Genomic DNA, 19,079 nt, shown 5'->3' with positions numbered 1-19,079 from the left:
AGTCTAACCAAACAAGCAGTTTTGCAGAGTTCCTGTGTATTCTGCCTGCAAAGAAAGCAGACAGTACCGAAACGAACGGCTATGCATATTGATGAGCGATCCCCGGGAACAATAGCTACAATGATTAGCTACATTTAAGACACTCAATAGCAAGTCAGACTCCTCGGCGCCAACGGGAGTCTGAAACAAAGGAGACAAACAAGCCAGAAAGAACCGCCCAGTGATCGAGAAACGGCCCCAGTATTGGGGAATTCAAACCAATCGATTGGTATGGGGTCCAATCGATTGGAAGTAAGCTCGGGGTCTGCCCAAAAGGGCGCGAAGCCCCTGGGACCTATAAAAGACAGGTCCCAAGTTCAGTTCGCTCTCTTAGCCGGCCCTCCCAGCAGAACACCTTAGCAGCTCTCATAAAACTTGACCGTAAGGAGGAGAGGCCTGGCCAACTGCTGCACCATCAAGTAAGTGTCCAGTCAACGCACGCTACGAGATAGACACTCCTGACCCCTTAGTCCATAACAGCTGGAAGCCTGCAGACTCAGGATCGAGCAAAAGGCCATTGTTCCCTGACCCATCGAGTTCCCTTATCCAGATAAGTATTGGCCTGTTAGTGGTAGGAATAGCCTAGTCTTTTAGTAGTATATGCATGAGTAGCGAATAACTGTGTATTAATACACGTGTCTTGATTTGAACCTTACTAATTGGTGTATTGAGTCATTGACCTGAACTTGAACTTGAACCTTGTGGTGCTATCATAAAGATACCTGGCGACTCTAGAGCTAAGTAATAAAACAGAGCCAATTGAGTGTAAAGCACACTCACCAGAACAAGCAACAACCCTCTCTCTTCCAAAGGTATGGCGCACAGAATTAAACACAGTAATCCAGCTGAGGCCTAATCCATGTTTTATGAAGGACTAGCATACATCTTTTTGCTTTAGTATGTCACGCCTGTATTAATGAAGCTTAGGATCTAATGTGCTTCAACAGCTTTATCAATTTGCCATCTCACCTTCAAAGATTTATCTGCATGTATCCACGGGTGTCCTTACAATGCCCAGAAGGTAGCAGCATTTAGTTCATATTGTCTCTCGTCATTCTTCCTACCGAAATGCATCACATCACACTTTCTGCATTAAATGTCACCTGCCACATATCATATCATAGAATTTACAGTGCAGAAGGAGGCCATTCGGCCCATCGAGTCTGCACCGGCTCTTGGAAAGAGCACCCTACCCAAGGTCAACACCTCCACCTTATACCCATAACCCCACCCAACACTAAGGGCAATTTTGGACACTAAGGGCAATTTATCATGGCCAATCCACCTAACCTGCACATCTTTGGACTGTGGGAGGAAAACGGAGCACCCGGAGGAAACCCACGCACACACGGGGAGGATGTGCAGACTCCACACAGACATTGACCGAAGCCGGAATCGAACCTGGGACCCAGGAGCTGTGAAGCAATTGTGCTATCCACAAGTCTACGGTGCTGCCCATGTTCAACCATTCCACCAGTCTATGGACAGATGTGTTCGGAGGCTGGTGGGGGTGGGAGCGTAAAATTGCACGCATGGGATTCCCTCCAGGATCCTACCTGCACTGACCCTGGTTCACTGGTGGATGGAAGTCTGCTTGCTGCCAATCAATGCTCAATTGAGAAAAAAAGTCAGTGAGCCTGTTAGGGCCTGTGGAGGGGTCCACCACCGATGCTCAGCGGGCTGAGCAATCGTCTTTCTGAAATTCAGGCCTACGCCTTTCTGAAGTCTATCCTTCACATTGCTTAATCTAGAATGGGCAGCACGGTGGCACAGTGGTTAGCACAGTTGCTTCACTGCTCCAGTGCCCCAGGTTCGATTCCCGACTTAGGTCACTGTCTGTGCGGAGTCTACACGTTCGCCAAGTGCCTGTATGGGTTTCTTCCTGTGCTCCGGTTTCCTCCCACAGTCCAAAGATGTGCAGGTGAGGTGGATTGGCCATGATAAATTGTCCTTGGTGTCCAAAAAGGTTAGGTGGGGTTACTGGTTACGGGAATAGGGTGGAGGTGCTCTTCCCAAGGGTCGTGCAGACTCGATAGGCCGAATGGCTTCCTTCTGTACTGTAAATTCTATGATAAAAAGAATCCCAACCGTGCAGGCCATTCGGCCCATCGAGTCTGCATCTACCGTCCGAAAGAACACCCTACCTTGGTCCGATCCTCCGCCCTATTCCTTCAACCCCCACCTAACCTTTTGAGACTGAGGGGCAATTTAGCATGGACAATCCACCTAACCTGCATACCTTTGGACTGTGGGAGGAAACCAGATCACACGGAGGAAACCCACGCAGGCACGGGGAGAACATGCAAACTCCATACAGACAGTAGCAGTGGTCAGAATCAAACCCAGGTCCCTGGCGCTGTCAGGTAGCAGTGCTAACCACCATGCCGCCCCACTTTTCCGTGTTTTGTGTCTTCTGTAAGCTTTTAAATCATGCCCTCTATACTCAGTTCAGGACATTACTCTATATTCAAAAGTAGAGTGGGCTTAATATCAAGTTGTGGGAAACAATTCCCAGAAGTTTGAAAAAAAAACTGCTTTCTGGTCCTTTTCCAATTTTGTATCCCGAGTGCTGGCACCCCTTTTAATTCCCTAGGTTTTAATTTTTCAAACTAGTTTATTGATTACCGTGCCCTTCCTGAACTCTTTGGGCATGATTCTCCAATAAAACGGCGCCAACCACTCCGGCGTCAACGATGCCCGATAATGGGGAATACTCCCCTTCCGAGGGGGCTAGGTTGGCGGCGGAGTGGGCCCTGCAGTTCTAGCCGGTGTGGAACGGCCGGCACGAGTTTGCGCATGCGCGCTACAACGGGCAGATTTCCGCGCATGCGCGGAACGGCAGGCGTGATTCCGCACATGCACGGGGGTTGCCGACCCCGGGCAATATGGCGGAGTCCTACAGGGGCCCGGTGCCGAGGAATATAGGCCCCCATGGAACCAGCCGGCCCGCCGACCGGTAGGCCTTGATCACCGTGGCCCCTAGGGTCAAAAAGAGAACAACAAAGAACAAAGAAAATTACAGCACAGGAACAGGCCCTTCGGCCCTCCCAGCCTGCGCCGATCCAGATCTTTTATCTAAACCGGTTTCCTATTTTCCAAGGATCTACTTCCCTCTGTTCCCCACCCGTTCATATACCTGTCTAGATGCCTCTTAAATGATGCTATCGTGCCCGCCTCTACCACCTCCGCTGGCAAAGCATTCCAGGCACCCACCACCCTCTGCGTAAAAAACTTTCCACACACATCTCCCTTAAACTTTCCCCCTCTCAGCTTGAAATCGTGACCCCTTGTAATGGACACCCCCACTCTTGGAAAACGCTTGTTGCTATCCACCCTGTCCATACCTCTCATAATTTTGTAGACTTCAATAAACTTGTTTGAAATATTAAAACCTCGGCGATTAAAAGGGATGCCAGCAGTCAGGATACAAAATTGGATATGGATCAGAAAGCAGAACTTTTTTTCCCCAGACTCCTGGGAATTTCCCCACATCTTGATATTCAGCCCACTCTGCTTTTTAATATAGAGTAACGTCCTGAACTCGAGGCGGGGATCCCCCCCCCCCCCCCCCCCCGCCCTCCTGGACAGCCCCCACAGATTCACCTTCCAGGTCCCGCCATGTGGGACCTGAGTAACCCACTCCGGCGGGACTCGGCCAAACTCCTTGGCCACTCGGTCCATCGGGGCCACGAAAATCACTTGGGGGAGGGGAGGGGGGGGGGGGGGGGGGGCCTGCTTTCAATGGCCCCCGACTGGCGTGGCCGGAATCCCGCGGGCACCCAAGAATCGGCAGGGGAAAATTGGGAAGTCGACATCAGGGCACAATTCTCACGTCTCCCCGTGGATTCTCCGACCCGGCGCGGAGTCAGAGAATCCCGGCCTTTAAGTCTTCTTTTCTGAACTGTTCATGTGTTCTGGTTATCAGTGGAAAGATGAGCTTTTATTGTCCATCCTTAATTGTCGTTTAGATTCACAAGAGCAGCACGGTGGCGCAGTGGTTAGCACTGCTGCCTCACGGCACCGAGGTCCCAGGTTCGATCCCGGCTCTGGGTCACTGTCCATGTGGAGTTTGCACATTCTCCCGTGTTTGCGTGGTGTGGTGATAACCACTGTAGATATGTGTACTTGCAGTAGGGGGATGTATGGCTGTACCTGTAATACAGGTTCCTCCGGTAAGCCCCTGCCGGCTAGCTCCGCCCACAGGGAGCTTGTGTATAAATTTGCGTGTGAGTCACTGAGATCCTATTCTACAGTTGCAGCCGGAGGAATAGCATCACACAGCAATAAACCCTCGATTGTACATGTCTCTCGTCTTTGTGTGCAATTGTTAGCGCCACACATGGGTTTCGCCCCCACAACCCAAAGATGTGCAGGGTAGGTGGATTAGAACATAGAACATAGAACATAGAACACTACAGCGCAGTACGGGCCCTTCGGCCCTCGATGTTGCGCCGACCTGTGAAACCATCTGAAGCCTATCTGACCTACACTATTCCATTTTCATCCATATGTCTATCCAGTGACCACTTAAATGCCCTTAAAGTTGGCGAGTCTACTACTATTGCAGGCAGGGCGTTCCACACCCCTACTACTCTCTGAGTAAAGAATTAGCCACACTAAATTGCCCCTTTATTGGAAAAATGAATTGGGTAATCTAAATTTATTTTTAAAAAGATTCACAACATAATGTTCAGCTATCTTCTTGAACCACTGAAGTCCCTCTAGTGTAGGTATGCCTGTTAGTGAGTGATTTCCAGGATATTGACCCTGTGATAGGGCTGCAAAATTCCAAGTATCTGATCTGTTCTTGATACCACAATATATATAACGCTTATCGAGCAGGTTTCTGGTCAATGATAACTCTCAAAACATAGATGGTGTGAGAGAGAGAGGGGGAGTGTGAAAGAGTGAGGTCCCCCTTCCACACGTGTTCAAACCCTCCACCACTGACGAACAGTGGCAGCCGTGTGTACCATCTACAAGATTCACTGCAGGTTCCTTAGACAACACCTTCCAAATCCACGACCATTACCATATAGAAGGAAAAGACCAGCAGATACTTGGGAACCCCACTACCTGGAGGTTCCCCTCCAAGTCACTCACCATCCTGACTTGGAAATATATCACCATTCCTTCAGTGTCACTGGAGCACCATCCTGGAACTCCCTACCTAACAGCACAGTGGGTGCACCTACATCTCAAAGACTGCAGCACTTCAAGAAGGTAACTCATCGCTACTTTCGGTCGGGCAACTAGGGATGGGCAATAAATGCTGGCCTAACCAGTGACACCGACATCCCGTAAATGAATAAAAAAGGTCAGCAGTGGTTGTGTCATTGAATCTCAAAGTGCAGTGATTGAACATTCTCTTGTTAGTGAGTGCCTTTACCCGGTGTGGTACAAGTGTTATTTTCCATTATCAAGCGGAGGTCTGAATGTCATACAGGTTTTGCTGCACGTGGGCATGGAGTGTTCCATAAACTGAGGAATTCTCAATAGTGTTGTATACGGCAGTCATCAACAATCATCCCCACATCTGACCTTGCGTTGGAAGAAAGGTAATTGATGAAGCAGCTGAAGATGGTTGGGTCCAGGACACTATCTGAGGAACTCCTGCAGTGGGGGACTGAGATAATCGACCTCCAACAACTACAGCCATCTTCCTTTGTGACAGGTATGACTCCAACCAGGAGGATGATTCCCATTGATGTCAATTTTCATTGCACCACTTAAATTTAGCTCTTTTGTCCATGGTTGGATCAAGGTTGTAATGCGATTAGTGTCCCAAACTGAGCATCGGCTAGCAGATTGTTGTTGAATAAGGGCCATTGTTTGCACTGTTGACAACTCTTTTTGTCACTTTTTTAATGATTGAGAGGGAGATGATAGGGCAATAATTCGCCAGTTTGGATTTCACTGCTTTTTGCAGGCAGAGTATACCTGAGCAATTCTTTCATTTTGTCAAGTAGATAATTGTTTTTGTAGCTGTACTGAAACAGCTTTCTGAGAGGCTTAATTTGTCTTCATTAATACAGCTGCGACGTTGGAAGGGTGCGTTATCTTTGCTATATTCAGTGCCTTCAGCCATTTCTTGATATCATGTGGAGTGACTCAACTCGCCTGCTAACTGTCATCTGTGATGTTGGAGAACTCAGGACAAAGCCAAAATGGATCATCCACCAGTCAATTCTGGCCGAATATGTTGGCAAGTGTTTCTGCAGTGTCTTGGTTAGGCTTCCCATTATTGATGTTACAACCCCCTGGGCTAGCGCACAGTCAATTCCAGTCCCTCTTGAGTCACAACACAATTGAAATTAACTTTAAAAAATACCCAAAGTCTTTGGCCTTTAGCTGCCCAATAACTACAGTCACCAGGTTTGTAAATTTAAACACAATTAACTTTTATTAATAGCAATAACTACAATTAAATAGGCAATAAATAAAACTGTTTAACTGCTATCTCATTTATAGCCCCCAACCTCTACTCACACACAAGACAGACAAACACAAAGAAGAAAGAGGGGTGCAAAAATCATGCTAAAAGTAAATTGATAAGAGTCTGTTTCAGATGGGGGTCTTCCAGTTAGATCCTGCTGCAGTCTGGGCCTCCAGTTGGATGCCTTTGCTTCCAGTCTGTAATGGTTTTCACTACAGATTCATCCAGATCCCGAGACTTCTCTGCACACTCAGGAATAGTAGGCAGGAAATATTTGAAACAAAGAGAGAGCGAGAGAGAAAGCGAGAGAAAGAAGGAGAAAGTGCGAGCGAGAGTGAGAGAGAGAGAGAGAGAGCAACAAACAACCTCTCCTCTCTGTGTCCAGGAGTTTTCTCCCAGAATTCTCTGAAAACACCCCACCTGGCAGGACCCAATCACTGTCGTTGCTGGGCAGAATATTGTCCCTGGCCAATGTATTAGCCACCAACTAACCAACCAAACCAAATCCCTCCAATCTCTCAGGTGCCATAAAATCTGTTTTTTTCTGTTCAATATCTGAAACTTCACAGTACAGTGTATTACTTTGAAACTTTTGAGCTGCTCACTTCCCTTGCTTAACTTAAAGGTATGTCTCCATTAAGATCCATAGACTAAAAACAATAACGACAAAGTAAAAGAAATAGGAAATAAGGGAACCAACAAGAAGTGCCCTTACATATCTCCCTCCCTAAAAGGAATGAAACATCAGGGCACAGACGTACCATTAGGAGGTATGCAAGACATAAATCAAAAAAAATCCATTCATGCTTCCTCATTATAAAGATTCCCTTCCCAACTTGTATATTAGTAGCTAATCAATCCTTAAACCCACAACAAATCTGCAATCATGTTATCCCTTCTGGAGCTGTCCACAATTTTAACATTGAATCAGGGGTGGCCAACACTGACTCACCCACAAAATCACCCTCAATCACACAAGCATTGCTTGGCATTCTGTGGACTACACCATTTTTGCTTGTTTCCGCAACAATATCTAATATGCACTGGATTTCCACCTCTAACTGAGCCAGTCTCTATGGGTTCAGTCGAGACGGATGTTGCTCTATCAGGTTAGAGTCACCTCTATCGACATCATGATCAGTCAATGTGTTGCACCCGGTATGTTTCTAAAAATCTGCTGATATTTCTGCTGCATCCTGATTAGATCTTTTCACTGTTACATAGAACAGTACAGCACAGAACAGGCCCTTCGGCCCTCGATGTTGTGCCGAGCAATGATCACCCTAATCAAACCCACGTATCCACCCTATACCCGTAACCCAACAACCCCCCCCTCCTTACTTTTTTTTAGGACACTACTGGAAATTTAGCATGGCCAATCCACCTAACCCGCACATCTTTGGGCTGTTGTTCTTTGAAATAGGCAAACTCAGTCTCTAACTGTTCTAGGATGTCCCTACTTGTTAGTCGTACCACAGAAGGGTCACTCTGTGAACTATCAACCTCTTCTCCTATCTCTCTCTTCCCATCTGTCCTGTTCCACTACTTCTACCACCTGACACACTTGTCCCTTCCTATCCTCTTCCCTACAATGATTTTTTTTCAACATATTATCTGGCATAACTGGTCCTTCTTCCAACAGTTTGGAATATCTGTTGGGGAAGTCACCTTAATAAGTTACTGTGAAAATCTCCTCATCGCCATATTCTGAATTCAGAATGTCCAATCCACCTAACAACACGTCTTTCGGGACTTATGGGAGGAAATTGAAGCACCCGGAGGAAAAACACGCAGACACGGGTAGAACGTACAGACTCCGCACAGACAGTGACCTAAGCCTGGAATCGAACCTGGGACTCTGGTGCTGTGAAGCAATGGTGCTAACCACTGTGCTACCGTGCCAAACACAAGAGTGCAAATGCAGTCCCAACTCCCACAAATTTTGCAGTTGAGTAGCCTGCATTTGGGGACATCGCAGGCGTCAGTACACCCCAAGTGCAATGGCTGGGCCAACTATTTTCATTTTTATGGTTTCACCCGTGCCGGGTAAGTAACTACTTACCATGTAGGGCCGCTGAATATCGCTTTCAGAGCCTCATCCTGCAAAGGCAATAGTACTAGTACTGTAAAGGTCCCATTGTTTGCGCCTATTCATTCCCTTATTTTCCCTTTGTTTTATTTTTCCCATTACACATTTGACCCATGGATGATTTGTGTCCTTGTGTCTTTAAAGAAAACAGTGGTGTATGCCTTTAATCCAAGCAGAAGACTGTTGGTTTGAACTGGAGCGGTGGACTGACCAGCACCAATGACAGAGATTGGTTGAGTCTTGTTTGGATTGATTTGACTGATGGATGGCCAATGAATTGACCCAAAAGGCTGCGTTCTGCCCAGTGACCCAAGCTTGGTGTGATTAGATCTGTTCTCATTGAAATAGTTCAGAGACCTAAGGAGCTTTTAGTTTCGCTTTGGCAGTTCAGAGAAAAAATCTCTAATTTTGTTTTCCTACTTTGAAAACCCCACTTTGTTTTCTCCAGAAATAATTCGACAAAGAATTCTCACCAAACTCCCACCGTGGGAACCAACTCTGTAGAAAAGGTTGATACAAGCAGAATCCAGAATCAGATGACGCTTTCTGCAGAAAAGGCTGATACACGGGAGAGACCAGGATCTGAATACTCTCTCTTCAGAAAATACTGATGCAAGCAGAGTCCATAATCTGATCATTCTCGCTACAAAACAGGCTGATGTGAAGCAAGAGGCTTCTCCTGGAAAGGTTGACAGTGACATTGCTAACTGCAAGGTAGATCATACAGGCTGTAAACCAGGAACTCCACACTCATACTTTGAAAAAAGTACACTCAAGAAATCATCTGAAGGAAGAACTCTTATCCTTTGACCTTGTTCCTTATTATTTTTATGCCGTTCCACCCCTCAACGTTTGTCTGTCATGTGTGTGTGTGACAGAGGGTGGGCCCTTTAAAGGAGGAGTCAGGCATTAGCTTGATATTAAGCAGCTGTATTCACTGCATATTTCATATTTGTTCTAGTTATAAAAAAATAGTAATTTTGTTTAAACTTACAAAAACTAGTGACTATAAATATTGGGCAGCCAACATAGAACAGTACACCACAGAACAGGCCCTTCGGCCCTCGATGTTGTGCCAAGCATTGTCCGAAAGGGCTAAAGATTTTGGTAATCTTTATAAGAATTATTGGTTAAATCACTTGTGCTGTGCGTCCGATAAGAGTGGGGCTGGAATTGACCGAGTGTCCCAACAGTACCTCATCTCCAGCCTGGAACGTTCTAGACATGACATGTTTGCCAACCCACATTTTAATTCTTGCTCCTTGAAATATTGAATGCTTGGGCTACCTGGCAAGCTCACGTTAGTCTTTCCAAACATTTAAGATCCGTCCTGTGTGTTTTTGAAACTTTTCTGTCATCAATTTTAATGGACCCCATATTTCATGGTGACAAACCAATTTCAATGGGCTGAATCCAGTAGATTTATTCCGAGAATCTCTTGTGGCAAATAGTAAAAAATACAATCCCGTGCCCCAATCTCTTGTATATTCATGGCAATAGACCCAATTATGGTTTCGAGATGGGCGCGATTCTCTGGTTCACCAGCCACATCTTTCTCGGTAGCTCACCGTTCGCGGGCGGTGAGATTCTGTCTTCCAGCCGCTTGTCATTAGGATTAACTTTCCTCAGGGCATTAACTGGAAATACTTCATTTATGACCATATTCAATTTGTAGCCCGAGAAGGTGCCACATTTCTCCAATATACACATTATCTTATCCATATACTCCAGCAATTTAAATCTATACAAGTCATCAGAATAGAGTGAAACTCTGTGTTCTCCCCCCCCCTCACAATACCTGACCACTCCAGAGAAGCCCAAAGTGCACTAACCTGAGGCTCTATCGCTATTGCGAACAGAAGTGAGGAGAACGGCCAGCCCTGCCTTGTATCACTAGATATGGAAATGCTCCGAGGTAACCAAATTTGGCTTCACACTAGTCGCATTCAACAACCTCACCCAAGAGATAAATGTGAGCCCAAATCCAAACCTATCCAACACCTCCAGCAAATACTATTCCCTGTTGAAAACCTTCTCCGCATCCATAGACAACACAACTTTGGCACCCTTCTTTTAGACGGCATCATAGCAATAGACATCTGATATTGCTAAACAGCTGCCTCCCCTTCACAAAACCAGTCTGATCCTCCAACACCATATCCAGAACTCAAGCCATCATGCTACTACCTTAGCCAGAACTTTCAAGTCCGTATTTAACAAGGAGATGGGCCTGCAGGACCCACACTCCACCGGGTCTCTTTCTTTCTTGGGGATTAACGAAATAGACGCCCGAGCTGGCGTGGCCGGTAATTCTTCTAGCGCCGTGTCAGAGAACATCGCTAGGAGATGAGCGGACAACTCTGTTGCAAATTGCTTATAAAAATCAACTGGGAAACCATCTGGGCTTGGCGCCCTCCCTGACTGCATGGCACCAATAGACCCCATCACATCCTGTAACCCCAGCGGATTCTCCAGTCCCTGACGCTTCTTCCCCTCAAGCTCTGGGAACACTAATCCATCAAAAAACCACCCCATCCAAAAAACCACTCCCTCCCCCACGGTTCAGACATGGATAGCCTCTTATAGAATGACTCAAATGCTCCGGCGCCCAGTTTCCTCCTTCTCACTTAGACTACCTCCCTTGTGGCAACTTGTCATTGCAGTTGGTGCTTTAGCAGGTGGCTAGCCTTCTTCCCATGCTCGTAGCCAAAGTTGGCCTTCCCTGTCATCGTCAAATGGAATTCCCTTTGCAGCTTCCACCACTCCACCAAGAATTCTCTGGTTGGGGCCACAGAGTACCACCGGTCTACCTCCAAAATTGGACCAATTAATCGCTGCCTCAGACCTCTCCACCTTGTCCCTATGAGCTTTAAATGCAATCACTTCCCTACCACTGCCTTGAATGACTCCCAGAACATGGAGGGCAAGGCCTTTCGTTCTGATTAAACTCTATGTACTCTTTGATAATCCAAGTTATCTTTCCGTAAAATCTTTCATCTGCCTGTAGCGCTGAGACCATCCTCCACGGGAATTCAAGACAGACCTACTCTCAACCTTATATCCATCAAATATGGCTTGTGGTCCGAGGACACAATCACCCCATACTCCACTCTATTATTCCAGGGAGAATCAAATTATCGGCCATAAAAAAGTCTATGGGGCAGTACACCCGATGTACATGGGAGAATTATGAAAATTCCCTCCCCTCCAGATTCCAAAACCTCCAATTATCAACCCTTCCCCCACCCCTAATCTAGTCCACTACACCCACAGCTCCTTCGCCATTCTCGACTTTAGAACAGTACAGCACAGAACAGGCCCTTCAGCCCTCGATGTTGTGCCGAGCAATGATCACCCTACTTAAACCCACGTAACCCGTATACCCGTAAATCAACAATCCCCCCCCATTAACCTTACACTACGGGCAATTTAGCATGGCCAATCCACCTAACCCACACATCTTTGGACTGTGGGAGGAAACCGGAGCACCCGGAGGAAACCCATGCACACACAGGGAGGACGTGCAGACTCCACACAGACAGTGACCCAGCCGGGAATCGAACCTGGGACCCTGGAGCTGTGAAGCATTGATGCTAACCACCATGCTACCGTGAGGCCCCAGCACTTGATGAAGTCTTTTACACGATTGATCCAGTTGAAGATCCTTCGCACAGTTAAAGTCGCCACCCTCAATTTATGAGAGCCCAGGTCCAGGAAAACAGCCACCCTCCGTTTAACAAATTCACCATCATCCCAATTTGCCACATAAACACTTACCAGCACCACCGGCACCCCTGTAGTTTGGCGACTAGGAGATTTTCACAGTAACCTCATTGCAGTGTTAATGTAACCCTACCATTAGTGTTAATGTAACCCTACTTGTGACATGATAAAAATTATCATTACTAAAAGAAAAAATCACACTAACCATTACAAATCAACTCTCCCAGATCTCGCACCTCCCTGGCTAACACAAATGGCACCCTCTTAACCCCCCCTCACCCCGATTTAGTCAAATCCCAATAGGAAATTCTGTTCCACCCATCCCTTTCACAACCAGGCCTGGTCTTTAATCACCAACTGCTTCTCCGGGAGAAATATCACCTCCGCCCTCAAGCTATTCAAATGCCTGAATACCTTGGCACGTTTCACGGCACCCACCCTGCCTTTTAAGTCTGCTATTCGAATCTATTGTAGAACCACCGTTTTCCTTTATCATCTGAGGCCACACAAAATGGCTTCCCCTTTCACCCTGCCCCATCCTTGCCTAATGAGCTATCTGCCCTATCTGCATCACCAGCATCCAAATCCTTTCCTCCCCTCCTTCTCCCACCCAATCGCTCCCACTACTTGCCCCACCCTCAATCTCTCTACCCATCGCAGCCCCTGTCCCCGCGTTGTTCATTTCATCAGCATATTTGCCAGCTCACACACAAAGATCAAAATAAAGGCCCCTACCCTTATCGCAAACTGCCTATCCCCCTTCAGCGCTTATCCATCATCAACCTTCGGATACGTCCAGGCCTCGAAGACGTGCTTGTTAGGTGAATTGGACATTCTGAATCCTCCCTCAGTGTACCCGAATAGGCACCGGAGTGTGGCAACTGGGATATTTTCCCAGTAACTTCATTACAGTGTTCATGTAAGCCTGCTTGTGACACTAATGAAGAGTATTATAAGTTGGAGGTGAGCTGCCTTCTTGAACCGCTGCTTTTAGGGAGGGAGTTCCAGGTGACAATTTGGTGACAGTGAAGGAACAGCAATATAATTCCATGTTAGGATGGTAAGCAGTTTGGAGTGGAACTTGCAGGTGGTGGTGTTCCTATGTTTCTGCTGTCCTTGTCCTTCTCAGTGTTAAGAGTCTCGGAGCGTACTGTCAAGAGGTGGTGAAGACATTTATGTGAAGTTTGATAAACACAGGAGAAAGTAAATTGTTGTCAGGGAAGGAGCTCCATTAGAGTGCTCCAACCACACATAATAGGCACAAGCAAATTTAAGAGTGCGGGGATAGATTTAGCAGCCTTCGTAAGAGACCAGAAACATCAAAGGTATAAATGTAGACTGATAACTGGCAAGGTTCAGGCTGAGAATGGTGGCCCCTATGATCCAGGGTCAAGCCAATTTATGATGACAGGCAATTCCTCTCTACTTTTATGGAGTCCCGAGCTGCTGTGTTAATTCTTCAATCACTGCCTGTGATGGGTGCTTGGTCAATAGCAGAGAGGGCTCAAACCTGCAGGAAGGATAGAGGGGGGGAGTGGCCCACTCAATGTCCTGGTCCTCCAACATCTCTCTGGCTTCTGACTTGTGGCATGGAACAAAACAGGTTCTTAAACAGAGTTTGTTGGCTTCTTATATGATCCTTTTTCTTCAACTGGCCAGTTACCCAAACGGTCATGGCATGCAGATTTCAGGTCAATACTTCACATGATTTAATTATGGTTGAATGATTCCTTTCTCATTGTCTGATATGATTACAATGAAGTTGACTCCACTTTAATGTGGTTAACTAAATAAATTAGGAACGCATTAAACTTGAGGATAAAGCACATGGCCTCCACAAATGAATGGCAGGTCAGATGATTGGTCAGAATAAAAGAACGGCAGAGAATGACTGAAAATGTAATCAGGAGAAAAAAATTAGTGTCTCAGAGGAAGCTAGCCAGAAATAAATTTTAAAACAGATAGCAAGAGTTTCTACAAGTATTTAAAAATGCAAAGGGTAATGTGAGTGTTGACCCTCTTGAAAATGACAATGGGCAGTTAATAGTAGATAACAAGGAAATGGCGCATGAAATGAGCACATATTTTGTTTCTGTCTTCACTATCGAGGATATAACCAATATTTCAGGAACAGCTGTAAATGAGACGACGGAAGGAACAGATCAACTTTGTGAAATTACAATTACTCAGGATGAGGTACCAAGCAAACTGCACTCCAGGCTGTCACGTCTCGGGGTCCTGAAGGACTTTGTCCTCGAGTCTTAAAATAGTTGGTGAATGAGGAATGTGCTGGTGTTACTTTTGCAAAGTTCACTAGGTTCTGGAACGGTTCCACTGGACTGGAAAGTAGTAATTATGACTCCTCAATTCAACTCGAGAAGGAGGCATAAAACAGGAAATTATTGACCAGTTAGCTTGACATCTGTCACGGGGAAGGTGTTAGAATTAATCATTTAAAGAGGTTTAGCTGGGCCACTTTGAGAAACTCAAGGTAATCAGGAAGAGTCAGCACGGTTTTGTGAAAGGAAATCGTGTTTAATGAATTTATTGGAGTTTTTTGAAGGAATAACATGCACTGTGGATAAAGGGGAGCCTGTAGACATGCTGTACTTGGATATCCAGAAGGGATTTGAAAAGGTGCCACATAAAAAGCTATTACAAAAAATAAAAGTTCATGGTGTAATGTGTTAACATGGATAAGGATTGGCTGGCTGGCAGAAAACACAGAATGTGCATAAATGCACCTTTTCTTGATTGGCAGAAGTTGGAGTCCACTCGGGATCTGTGCTGGGGTCTCAGCGTTTTACAATTTATATCAATGACTTAAATGAGGGGAATGAAGGCATGGTAGTATAATTGGCAGATGACACAAAGATATGCAGGAAAGTATGTTGTGAAGAGGACATAAGGTGGTTGCAGACAAATATAGATAGGTTGAGTGAGTGGGCAAAAATCTGGAAGATGGAGTATAATGGGGGAAAATGACTGGAAGAATAAGAAAGCAGAGAATGTGGAACTCAAAACACAAACCGATCAGCCACAATTGTGTTGACTGGCGGAGGAGGCTCGGGGGTGGGGGCCGAATGGCCTACTTCTGTTCCTATTTTGTATGTAAGGTAAAGTCATGAAAATGCTCATCCATCTTTGGAACTGGTGTTTCAAGTGACTGGAATGTGAATTCAGTGTTTCAAAACATGGTTGTCAGCCAGTAAACACATAATACCATTGTTGATACCGAGCCTGGTTTTATAACTGTGGCTGAAGCTAGATTAGAAAAAAATAAGTGCTTTCTTATCAGGCAATAATTTATTTCTCCAAATTCTTGTTTCCCATAAGAATCTCAAGCAATATTAGTCTGAATTGTATAAATTGTATCGCTTCTGAATGAGAGAAACACATAATATTCTGCTCCCTTTCTGGCACTATAATGTCAACATTGCATAATATGAGCAACATTCCTATCTAACTTTTCCCAGTGCTTTCCTATCTCGGAGGTTGTACTCTTAATAGATGCCAAAACCCATACTTGCAATGCTGTACTGTGTTTGTACTGTGCCCCATGGAGAGATCCTGACCTTTCGTTCCCTGCTCAAAACTGTTCCAATAATGAAATGATGCAAATGATCATTTACATGTGCAAGGGCAAGGTGATGGTGAACGTGATGCTCTTGGCAATATCACCATGCTAAGGATATAAAAGCTAGATGCTATCATACAATACTTGGGCTGTGCCTGAGATTTGAAATAATCAACCTCAATGTAACACAGGGGTGGGCAAACTACGGCCCGCGGGCCGCATGCGGCCCGCCAAAGGTATTTCTGCGGCCCTCCAAGTCATTAAAAAAAAAATTGTTTTTAATTTTTTTTAAAAAATTTTTTTTTTAAGGTTAATTGGGGGGGGGGGCTGTTGGGTTACTTACTGGTATAGGGTGGATACGTTGACTTGAGTAAGATGATCATTGCTCGGCACAACGTCGAGGGCCGAAGGGCCTGTTCTGTGCTGTACTGTTCTATGTTCTGTATGAGGCGCCCAGAATCATAACCGGGTGAAGTCATTATTTTACTTAATATACTATGCGGCCCTTTGTGAATTGTGAATTTCTGAATGTGGCCCTTGCACGGAAAAGTTTGCCCACCCCTGATGTAACATTACTCAATGAGCTTGGCCAATAAATAATTGAAGAATTTGTCTGCACTATATTCAACCCATTATCATGCACTGTGCCTTCAGCCCTCAACACCATGTGAGAAAGGCAGGCCATTTGATCTGAAAGGCAAATCAAAGTTTATTGCTATGGTGATTTAATCCTTATGTTTGGATGGGATATATACTCTCAACATGGACTTCTGATGGAGCAACTGGTTGAGTTCTGGAATCACCTCCCTTTATGGAACAACATTCCGTGGTGCCGATGAACTATTTGCCTAATAATCAGAAATCTTGGGCTACAACGGTGACTTCTCAACTAAAAAGATCCGGGGTGGGATTCTCCGTCCTGCCGCATCCATTTTCTGGTGTGGTACACCCCCGCGGCAGTGGGATCCTCCATCCTGACAGACAGCCAATGGGGTTTCCCAATTTGGGCAGTTCCACGCCATCGGGAAATCCGCGGGCGTGAGCGCGCTGCCAAAGCGGACGATCCCGCCAATGGAGAATCTAACCCCTTATCTTTAATGTAGATCTTAGCAATACCTTTACCTTGGCAGAAACCTCTGCCCCGCTGCACCACATTTCTGCCTCACCCCGCCGGCCGGTCAATAGGGTTTCCCATTGTGGGGCAGCCCCACGCCGTCGGGAACCCCCTGCGCTGCTGGCAAAATGGAGCATCCCGCCGGCGGAGAATCCAGCCCCAAGTCGGATTTGGAGATAATGGCCGGGATTCTCTCTTCTGGGGGCTAAGTCCCCACGCCGGCAGGAAAACCGGCGCTAATGACTCCGGCGTCAACGGCCCCCCAAGGTGAGGAATTCTCACCTGTCTAGGCGGCTAGGTGGACGGCGGAGGGGTTGGCACCGCTCGAGCCGACGGCGAAGGGACCGGGCGAGTTCGCGCATGCGCGGAACGGCTGGCATGATCTCAGGCACGCGCAGACCGGCTGCAGTATTTTTGCACATGCATAGAGGGGTTCTCTTCTGCGCGCCAGCTCCTCATGCAATATGGCGGAGCCCTACAGAGGCCAGCGTGGCAGGAACAAGTGCCCCCATGGTACAAGCCTGCCCGCAGATCGGTGGGCCCCGAGCGTGGGCCAGGCCACCTTGGAGCCCCCCCTTCCCCGGGTGACACCCACGCATACTCACCTGTGAGGTGCCGCCGTTGGGTAAGTTGAGTGATTGACGCTGGTGGGACTGGTCAAAGATGGACAGCCGCTTGGCCCATCGGGTCACGGAGAATCGCCGGGGGGGGGGGGGGGGGGGGGGGCTTCTGCCAACGGCCCCGGACCGGCTTGGCAGGAATCCTGCCCCCGCCCCCCCACCAAAAAACAGCACCGGAGAATACGGCAGCCGGCGTCGGGACGGGATTTGCGCCTCCCCCGGGGATTCTCCGATCCAGCAGGGGGTCGGTGAATCCCGCCCAATAACTCTCAAAACCCAATCCGTCATTCCCAGAATGAAACCCGACACTGAGTCCTAATCACCTACCAATAAGGCTTTTGCAAAGTTAATGTGGCTTTTCCATTCAGCACGTGTGGTAATAGATTCGGAGCAGTTTGTGGGTATTAGAGGATAACTCAGCGTGATCATAAAAATAAGAAGGCACCGTTTAGCGACTTTATGCTTTGTGATTCCCCAGTGCTATAACAATTGCTGTCTACTGGCTACAATTAGTACTGACTGGGAATGATTTCTAATGGCTATTAAAGAATAGCATTTGCATAGGAAACTGCGTTACAGGATCTTATATCAAACGTGATAAATAAATACCTCCAGTGGAATATCCATTCTTCATATTATAGGAATCTAGCTGCTGAGAAGTGATTTCAATTGTAGCAGCAAGAGATAGAAAGTCCGCTTGAAAGCTCCTTTTACACAGTTCAAAATAGATGTCCATAACCTTGTGTGAGCAAGCACGGCACAATAAAAAAGTCCATGAAGTATCTTCACATTGTCAGTGCTGGATGAAATTGCCACCTGCATAATCCATCTGGTTGTATTCGGACACACTCGTTCCAATCAAAAACAGGTGCCATTAGTGTAAGGTTCCAGGTGAGCGACCACATGCCATGGCTGTTAGAAAACTCAATATAAGGGCAGCACAGTGGCGCAATTGTTAGCACTGTTGCCTCACACGACGCTGAGGTCCCAGGTTCGATCCCAGCTCTGGGTCACTGTCCGTGAGCAGTTTAGACATTCTCCCCGTGTTTGCGTGAGTTTTTCCCCCACAACCCAAAGACGAGCAGGGTAGGTGAATTGGTCTCGATAAATTGCCCCTTAATTGGAAAAGATGAATTGGATTCTCTAAATTCTTTCTAAAAATTAAAAAAAAAGAAAACTCAATATTTATTTAACCTACTCGATACAACTCCCACTCTCCGAGAGTCTCCCATGGCCGGCCCACTTGGGCTGAGCTATTTATGTCCTATAGAACCTTTGCTTCAGGGTTCAGTTCTGCTTCTGCACCCTCATCTGGGGAGTCATGTTGCTAGCTGCTTTTTGGGTGCAGCACGGCCGTAGGGTTGCACCCACTGTTTGGGATTTGGGAGCCTCTGGGTAGATCACTGAATTTGGGGGGGGGCGAGGTAGTGAGGGAGAGCTGAGACCTCCTGTCCAGCCTTCCAATCTATCCTAACCCTGCT

General features: G+C 46.6%; 1 protein-coding gene and 1 pseudogene across 15 annotated transcripts in view; both read right to left on the bottom strand.

The window, feature by feature from the left end:
* eys (eyes shut homolog) overlaps positions 1 to 19,079 on the bottom strand; it is a 3,376,609-nt gene that overhangs the window by 2,556,766 nt on the left and 800,764 nt on the right. The window lies entirely within an intron of this gene.
* On the bottom strand, positions 8,382 to 8,529 carry LOC119968096 (annotated as a pseudogene).

Source organism: Scyliorhinus canicula, chromosome 6 (assembly GCF_902713615.1).
Source record: "Scyliorhinus canicula chromosome 6, sScyCan1.1, whole genome shotgun sequence".
NCBI lineage: Eukaryota > Metazoa > Chordata > Chondrichthyes > Carcharhiniformes > Scyliorhinidae > Scyliorhinus > Scyliorhinus canicula.
The sequence above is the reverse complement of the archived record's forward strand: the minus strand, read 5'-3'. Positions and strand labels throughout refer to the sequence as shown.